Below are 9,436 nucleotides of genomic sequence, written 5' to 3'. Positions count from 1 at the left end.
TTTTTTTTTTTTTTTTGTGGAACCGGGGATTGAACTCAGGCCCTTGTGCTTGCCAAGGAAGCGCTTATTCCACTGAGCCATCTCCCCGGCCCCTACCATACTGATTTTATTACAGTAGTTTTGTAGTATAATTTCAAGTCAGAGATTGTGATGTATCCTGTCACTTCTTTGTGGCCCAGGGTTACTTTTTCTATTCCAGGTTCCTTTTGTTTCCAGATGAATTTGAGAAATAATTTCTCTAGACCTGTGAGGTATACTAATGGTATTTTAATTAGAATTACATTGAATCTGTATGAAATTTTGGGAGTATGGCCATTTTCACAATGTTGGTTCTTCATATCAATGAACAAGGAATATTTCCATTTTCTGAAATCCTCTTCAATCCCTTTTTTCAGAATACTGTAATTTTCACTGTATAGGTCTTTTACTTCCTTTGTTCGGTTGATTCTTAAGTCTTTCTTTCTTCTTTCTTTCTTTCTTTCTTTCTTTCTTTCTTTCTTTTTTAGATGTCAGTGTGAAAGACATGATTTCCCTAATTTCTCTCTTGGTGTTTGCTTTACAGAAATATTGATTTTTGAGTGTTGACTTTGTATACTGCTATACTGTTGAATTTGGTTATTAAATCTACAAGTTTTTTTGCTGGAGTTTTTGGGGTATTTCTATGTACAGTGTCATGTCATCTGTTAATAATGATAATTTCACTTTTTCCTTTCCATTCTTTATACCTTTTATTTCTCTCTCTTGTCTAATTGCACTGCCTAATGTTTCAAGAAGCATATTGAATAGGAATGGTGACAGTGGACATCCATATGTTGTTCCTAATTTTAACTTGAAGGATGTCAGCTTTTGTCCATTTAGGATGATGTTGGCTGTTGGTTTGTCATAGATGGCTTTTATCAGATTGAGATAAAGACCATCTATTCTGATTTTCTGTAGGGTTTTTATCATGAATAAGTGTTGGACTTTGCCAAAAGCTATTTCTACATCTATCAAGATGATCATGTGACTTTTGTCTTTGACTCTGATCACGTGGTGTATTATATTTACTGATTTGCATATATTGACCTATCCCTGAATTCCCAGGATGAATCCCCACTTGGTCTTGGTATACAATCTTCTTGATGATTTGATGCATTCTCGTTGCTAGTGTTTTATTGAGGATTTTTGCACCCTTTGTTCATTAGGGAGATTGGTCTGTGGTTCTCTTTTTTGGTTGGGTCTTTCTCTGGTTTGGATATCAGGGTAATACTTGCCTCCAGGAATGAGTTTAGGAGAATAGCTTGCCTTTCATTGAAGAGTTTGAGGAGAGTTGGCATTAAATCTCTAAATGTCCTGTAGAATTCAGCTGTGTATCCATCAGGACCTTGGCTTTTCTTTGTTAGTAGGTTCTTTTATTACATTTTCAATTTCATTGACTGGATATTGGATTACTTAGAATTTTTATGTCTTCTTTACTCAGCTTTGGTAGTTTGCATGTAGCTAGGAATCTGTCCATTTGTTCTGTGTTTTCCATCCTGTGAGAGTAAAGATTTTGGAAATAGGTATTGATGATCTTCTGAATTTCTATAGGGTCTGTAGGTGCAGCAAAAGGTTGGTTATTTGGGCTCATTCTGTTTTCTAAATTCTGATGTGAGAATTCACAGCTATAACTTTCCCTCTGAGCACTGCTCTCATTGCATCTCAGGTTCTAGTAAATGTATCTGCATTTCTGCTTGATTACAAATATTGTTTAATTTCTTAAGCTTTATCTGTGACTCACTAATTGTCCAGGAGAGTGTCATTTAATTTCTATGTGTATTACATAGCACAATTTCAATGGCTTTGCATTTACTTAAAGCATATTTTATGCACTAGTATATAGTCTATCTTGTAGAACTTCCTATGTGCAACTGAGGAGATTGTGTACTGTGATGTTGTTGAGTGAAGCACTACACAGGTCTAGAAAACCCCTTTCTTAACAAATTTGGTTTAGTTTTGTTATTTCTTTGCTGATATTTTATCTGCTTGATTTATCTCTTTGTGAGAGGTCTGTTAAAGTCCCCCATTACAAATGTGTGATTTCTCATTTTACTTTTCATGTTTGGTAAAATCTATCTTACATTAGTTGGTGGTTTTCTAGACAGCACAAGCTCTGGGTTTTCACCAACACCCTCCCTCAGCGCGGGAAATCTGCTGCATTTCAACACCAGAGATCCAACCAGCAGCCCTTGCGCTGGCTCATCTGCATAGACCACGCCCATCTGTGAAGTCACACACCGCCCTTCCCTCCAGTGCCAGTCTTCAAACAGTATTTTCTGTGAGTTCCGTGGAGTAGTGATGAGTACTTTGGATTCTAAATCTGGCGATGCGAGTTCAAATCTCGCTTTGATATTTCTGTTTATTCTGCCCCCCTCATTTTCCTTCACTACTACAGTGAGACCTGACATTTGGATTCTGGACCTCGAGGGGCATCTGACAACCCCGGGGCTTTAAGGAGCTCTGGCTATATAGAGTGCAAACGCGATGTTAAGATTTTTTTGTTCCTTCCCTTAATAAATAAATAAATAAATTTTTAAAAAGTGGGTCTTGGTTTCTGCTTCCACATCCTGGCTTGGGAGTAAAAGGGTTTCTGTCCAGGGATAGGAGCTGCACGGAGCGGTGGCTGCCTCGCATCCTTCTGCTCCGGGCCCTTTGACTGCCTGCCAGGGCTGCGGTTCCTCGGCCCCTGGGGCTCCAGGAGGGAAGCCGGTTCGCAGCTAGTCGCTGCAGTCCCATGGCGGGGCATCCACTGGTTAATGAACCTCAGTGTCCGTCTTCGGCATTCCCGCCTGACCTTGGTGACATCGGCGGTCCCGACCCGGACACCAGAGAATCGGCTGGCGCCGAAGCTGTCCCAGGCGCGGAGAAGTGGTCGTGCACCCTGAGCCCTCGGTGTCTCTCACTCGGACGCCTCGCATTTGCACCCACTGTCTGGGTTAAGGAAAGCATAGACGGAGAAATCAGAAATCGCGGGTGCGAGCTCCGCCCTTGGTGGGGGAGGCTGTGTCTGGGTCCCCGGCAGGAGCCCGGAGTCCGCAGTCCTGCATTGGATTCCTGCTGCTTACTGTATTCTGCACGTTTGCTCGCTGGCTCTTTGGATTCGGACTGCATTCCAAGTTGCTGGCTTCCAGGTCTCCGGCAGGACTACCCAAAGCAGCTTGCGAACTGGCTGAGCAAATTTGGTTCCCAGCCGCCACCGGTGGCAGAGACGGGTGAGGAGCGGAGTGAAATCTCCCATCATCGTGACGGGTTTGTATTCTACAAGTTAGAAGGCGCAGCCTAAGAAGTCAGAAACACAGAATGGAGGACGAGAAAGGGACAGCGGAGGGGAACCATCTGAGGAGGGTACCACGAAGAGGAAGAGGAGGAAAGCAGCAATGAGGGGAGGGGCGCCAGGCCCTCGGTGCAGGCTCTGCGGGGTGCCAGGGGCCCCCCTCCCCCCCAGCCCCCATCCCTGTAGGTTCCTAACCCATATATTTCTGCCCCAAACCAGATTTCTTGGAAACTGCCCACTGCTGCCTGGTGCCTTTGTCTTCTACTTCCTTTGGCTAAGAGGGCCTGATGTGGGAGCCTTGGTTGGTCGCTGGCTCATAGGAGCCAAGGGGCACCTTACTGGCTCCTAAGAGCCATGAGTAGCAGGGACGCGCACACACACACACACACACACACACACACACCATGTCCACTTTCAAGCTATTCTATGAAATCTGGGATGGAAAAAAAAAATTCTTTTTTTTTTCTTTTTTGGTGGAACTGGGGATTAGAACTCAGGCCCTCACGCTTGCCAGGGAAGCGCATAGTCTGCTGAGCCATCTTCCCAGCCCCCCCAAAAAGAGAATAGAGATCTTATACTATGTGGTATGTTTGAAAGTGGCTCTTCCTAGGGAGGAGAAATGTAAAAGGAGCCCAGGAAGCAAGTTGTATTTCAAAGCAATCTTTGAACACATGCAATTTTGAGAAACATGTACTGGGAATGAAGACGCACTCCCTCAATTGCACATTGAATGCGGTACTACTTCAGATCATACATTCATGACATCAACAGATTTTGTTAGAAAATTTTAGGGAGGGTTCATGAAATAACCCACATCTAGTGAGGGTAGATTTTTATATAGGGTCGGAAAAAAAACTACATTATTGGGAGCCGTGGAAGCTGGAAATTGGTCAAATGTGTGAATGCGGAACTAGGCCTCAGCGCCTAAAGCAGTCCTGAGATAAGCATCCTGACTCCTTAATGTTCTAGGAGGTGGCACCCCTTGGTTAATCCCATCCTAAGCCAAAGAAGTTCTAGCATAGTATCCAATTCACCTTAGAAATAGGAGAAACTGAGGCAGACTCAACTCAGTTTGACTCCTGCCTGCTATGTTATAGAGATCAGGGGACACCTGGGCTGGGTCACCCCATCTGACCCTGCCTGAATTGCCCCATCCTTCACTGCTTCCCCTGCTGGGTTAAAACTTCACAGACATGAAAGAGATAAGGAAAGAAGCAGAACCAATTAAAGGAAGTAGAGTCGAACCATATGCCCATATGTAGCCATAAGCCATAACTTCGTTTCAATGACAGTCTGCCAAACATCACACCTGTGGGCCTGGCATTCCATCATTGTTGCCATGGCAACTGGGGAACCTATACAAGCAAAGAGGAACAAAGAAATGGTAAATGGTGAGAAAGGGACTCTCCCCCTTGAGAGCTGTTACAACTTGACCAACTGATTTGCTCATTGAGACCCCTGATTCAGCCACTGGCCCTCCTATTCCCCAATGTACAATTTGGGCACTTCTTTGGTCTCTTTGGGTTGTCCAGGCACTTGATATTTATGACAGAGTTACCTTCGAGCCCGAAGTAGTAAATAGGATATGTGTGCATTTTAATGGGTTAATGTGGTGAGAATAATAAACTTTGTATATACTTATCTACATGGGTGTGAGTGTTCGGGTGTCCAAGTGTATTTATTTATTTATTTATTTATTTATTTATAGTACCAGGGATTGAACTCAGGACCCTGCACTTGCCAGGCAAGGGCTTATTCTACTGAGCTATCTCCCCTGGCCTCCAAGTATATTTTATGTACTGAACTTTTAATATAGTCTTCCCCTTCCACTTTGTTTCTCTTGTACTTAACTGAAGATGGAGGGAGATGTATCTGGGAGAAGGTATTTATGATTTCACAGGTGGCAACATTATTGATAGGGCACTTGGTGAATCCAAACAGCTGCCTGAGAAGAGGCGAGCAGTGCTGGCCCTAGATTGTGCATGGAAAAACTGAGGGTTCCAGCATAGAGCACAGTTGTATAAAGAGGAGAAAACAAGGACTTGAGGGCGCCAAAGTGAGAGTCTTGTTTGAGAACATTCTGAGAAGTCAGAAACAGGATGGAGGATGAGAGAGGGACAGGGGAGGGGAACCAGCTGAGGAGGGGACCATAAAGAGGAAGGGGAGGAAAGCAGCAATGAGGGGAGAGGGCGGCAGGCCCTTGGTGTGGGCTCTGTATGTATGTATTTATACATACAGGCCAGGCAGAGAACTGACATCCCCAAGCGGCCCTGAGAAGAAAGGAATTAAGACATGTGGGGCTGCTTCTGAAAGGCATCAGAAGACAGGTGCCTCCTTCGCTTTCTCTCCAGTTGAGAAGGAGCTGGCACCTTTTATTTTTTGATAGTTTAAATAATGGAAGTTTATTTCCTCACTTTTCTGAAGACTAGTTTGAGGTCAAGTTATTAGGAGGTTATTTCTTCTGAAGAAGGGCTTCTCTCATGCAATTATGGATGGTTCTACCAGAGTCACCTTATGGGCTTCACTATGGATCTATGACCTAGTTTTCCTTTATAAAAATATTGGTTATATGTGATTCTATATACTTATAAAAATTTATTTCATTCTTTATCTCCAAACAGTCAAAATCTGAAGGTTTCAATCTATGATTTTTAGGGAATATAATTTAGCCTGTTTTAGAATTTTGCAATTTTAATGGAGACATAGCTTAAAAATTTATGCACAAAATTCTTATTTTTTAATATCAAACAATAAATGGTTAAAATACAATATAGGAGAGATCCACTATTGCCTTTCTGGGTATTTTCCCAAAAGAACAGAAAACATCATACCATAGGGATATATGTGCACCCATGTTTATAGCAGCACAAGTTGCTATAGCCAAATCTTGGAAAAGACCAAAATGCCCATCACTTGAAGAATGGATGAAAAAAATGTGATATTTTTATATAATGGAGTGCTTACTACTCAGCTATAAAGACAAACTCGAAGTCTTTATTAGGTAAGTGGATGCAACTAGAGGCTATACTCATAAGTGAAATAAATCAGAGCCACATGTGTAATATCATATTGTCTCTCTAATGTAAGAAATTGAAAGAATAAATAAAACCTGAAAGATATAAAAGAGATATATAGTAAAACAGAAAGAAATTGACCTTAAGGATTAAACAATGAAGATGAGACACAAGAGAAAAGATAGGGGGAAAAAAGGATGGTGGGAAAAACATGGAAGTATTTATATAGGATGGCTGAGACGACTGTACTCATAATTTCCATCAGTTGATTTTTTTTTTAACAGCAGTTAATGTTTAAAAACTTCATCTTGACGAACTCTGAATGCTGATATCTGCGATCTGAGCGACTACATTGAGAACAGCAATGTGTAACACGAAACCGAAAGCTGGCACTTTTCAAAAGCTTCCCGTTTCGTCCCTGGGTGGGCTCGAACCACCAACCTTTCGGTTAACAGCCGAACGCGCTGACCGATTGCGCCACAGAGACAACGGGTCGGCCCTACAGCAATTGAAAACACCAGGTGTGCATCTCGCCAGACTCTGAAAAGTCCCAAAGCCTGAAGCGGCCGCCGGGGAAAGCAAAATCGTCAACGTCAGTGCTGCAAACCGGCGCCTGGGGCTTTGCGAGGCCGGGAGAAGCTCCGGGCTCCGCGGGTGCGGCGCCTGGGAGAGCTGCTGCCTCGCGGAGGAGGCGCCTCAGTTCTGGGCGCCGCCTGTCCCGGGGAGCGAGCTGCTCCGCTCACGGCATCCCCGGGCCGCGCGCTTCCGGAGCTGGGCTCGCGGACGTCGCCTCGGGTCGACCGGGTCGTCTCGGGGCGCTTAGTGGGTCTTTGTGCAATAAACCCGTCGTTGAAGAGCCCGCAGGACGGAAACCTGAGTCTCCCTGTAGCTGATTTCTCAGCGCATCACATCCAAATGATCAGGTTGTTCAGCAGAGAATTCACTACCAGCTGACTACACTGCTACCTGACCAGGAAGGTTAAGAGAGTTTCTGGGCAGGAGTAAAAGCACAGATGGAAATCTGGACCTTAAAGGAAGACTACTGCAAACGACAGCCACATGTTAATCTCTGCTAGTCAGTTCTTTATTATTTAATAAAATGGAGACAGATGCTGGGTTGGAATAATAGCAAGGTGGCTGCTAGCTGTGTCCTTGCCTAAATCTACTCTAGTCTACTGCAGATAAGCTACCTGTGAGCTCATCTGTGAGATGGAAATATGGCAATGTGTATGTCAGAGGACTGTCTCACATAGTACAATGCAATGTTTATTTATAATTCTATTCCTCCAAACAGCTGTCTTTCTAGCATGATCTATTTTGTGTCATTCCAAAGAGTACTGTCCTGCCTGACCTCAATGCTGATTTTTCTCTTAGCTGTGCATCAGTATCACAAACACTTACGCAAGACCTCCATCCCCGGCTTTTCGGTCACTTGCTGCAATGTGCTTGGTGGGTGGTATAAGGCAATGGACGTGAATGGAAGTGAGGAGCTAAAAGGTCAATTTTTGAAGCAAAGATAGTGATAGCCCAACAAGCCGCACATTGCTGCCCCCTACCCTCTGCCGCGAGCAAGTCACACAGCTTGCTCAGGAATTTCACTTGATGGGGAGACCCTTGAGCTTTAGAAAAGTTATCTGGGTGGAAATTCCCATAACCTGTCACTCACTACGTTTACTCTTCTGAGAGTTTGTTGGCCCTACCTTAGGCAATCTGACTGGCAGCTTCAGGCTGACGCCCAGGACTGATTTACTTGAGCAGAAGAGTTTGATAACCTTTCCTCAGCAGGTGAGGAACACAGTCAGGTCTTCTGAGGGCTTCCACAAGGCCGTAGCCATTACCTGTCCTCACAGAAAATGACTCTGACCCAAAGCAGCCAGCTGGCCGAGTGCCTTGCCAGAGAACTCACCTTGGGTATGGTGCCCAAAAATGCAGTTATCGATACTTAAGGGTGATTGCTTTCAGTATTGTCTGTGCCTTTTAAGTTGCTTGCTAAGGTTGTCTCTTCAGAGCACTATGGTGATTGCGTCCAATATTCTTTCTAGAGTTCTTAGGTTGGATTAGTAAAAAATGTAGTTTGCTTACCAGGTTTCAGTGATCAGGACAAGAACTCACCAGAATCTTCTGAGAGATATTTCCCTCACATGGAGGAGCCCAGCTGAAATTTCTCTTTTGTTTTTTAGTATTTTAAAGGTGCTATTCCATTGTTTTCTGGATTACATGGTATCCTGAAGTCTGATACAGTTTTGCCAACAAGAAGTCTGATATAATTTTTATTTGTGACCCTCTGTACATTGTATGTCTTTTTATTTTAGAGGCTTCTATGAGTTTTTGATTGCTCACTGATTTTTTTTCTTTTTTTTTTTTTTACCTCACTGATTTGTAAGCCCTTGGCTTATGACAAGATGCATAGGTTTTATGGATGTTTTACACAAAATTTTATTTCACTGATCTTCTTGCTCGTGCTTCATCAAATTTGAAAGCAGAAGGGTATCCATATCTATTTCTCTTCCATCCCTGTTTCCTCTGCTAGGACTTCAGCTACTTTATGTTAGGGTGCTGGAGTCCTCTTAGACCCACTGATACTGTGTGCATTTTTGTTGCATTTGTTTCTATCTCTAAGTTTCACTTTACATTTTGCCTGTCTCTAAGCCTTCACAGTCATTCATCTTTACCTGGTACGGGAATGCCAGAGTTATCCTTAGGGACAGGGTTAGGTTGTGCACAAAAGTAGTAATGAGACTCCCAACCCCATTGCATAGCAGCTGGAACTAGGTGTCCTGCAAAGCCTCATGCGGTCACGCGGCAGACTTCTAGAGTGTGTGATTAACTCACACCCATAATCCACTGGGATTATGGGTATGAGTGCTACTAGGATTATGGGTGTAAATGCTGCTGGGATTATGCCTGGGGTAGATAGCCTGAATGCAACAAAAGAGAGACAGACTTGCACTGTGCAGCCATTGCTGCTGCTGCTCCTTCCTTTGCTCTTTTGCTCTTTGCTGCCACCATGAAAGGATGCCCTCTGCCATGTGCCACTCTGCCTTGGAGTCAGCCAAGTATGGACTGAAACCTCCATTAACTGTGAACTAAATAAACCTTTCCTTCCTCTATTTTAGGTGTCAGGTATTTT

At 43.7% G+C, this 9,436-nt stretch overlaps 1 non-coding gene and 1 pseudogene across 1 annotated transcript; both read right to left on the bottom strand.

Moving 5' to 3' along the window:
• The window catches only part of LOC101579944, an 8,948-nt pseudogene extending 5,689 nt beyond the window's left edge, over positions 1-3,259 (bottom strand).
• A 3,460-nt stretch (positions 3,260-6,719) lies between these two features.
• Positions 6,720-6,793, bottom strand: Trnan-guu. Its single transcript has one exon. It is a non-coding gene; the product is annotated as a tRNA-Asn (tRNA).
• Positions 6,794-9,436: the final 2,643 nt, after the last annotated feature.

The sequence above is a fragment of the Octodon degus genome, unplaced genomic scaffold (assembly GCF_000260255.1).
Source record: "Octodon degus isolate 3935 unplaced genomic scaffold, OctDeg1.0 scaffold00048, whole genome shotgun sequence".
NCBI classification, from domain to species: Eukaryota; Metazoa; Chordata; class Mammalia; order Rodentia; family Octodontidae; genus Octodon; species Octodon degus.
The sequence above is the reverse complement of the archived record's forward strand: the minus strand, read 5'-3'. Positions and strand labels throughout refer to the sequence as shown.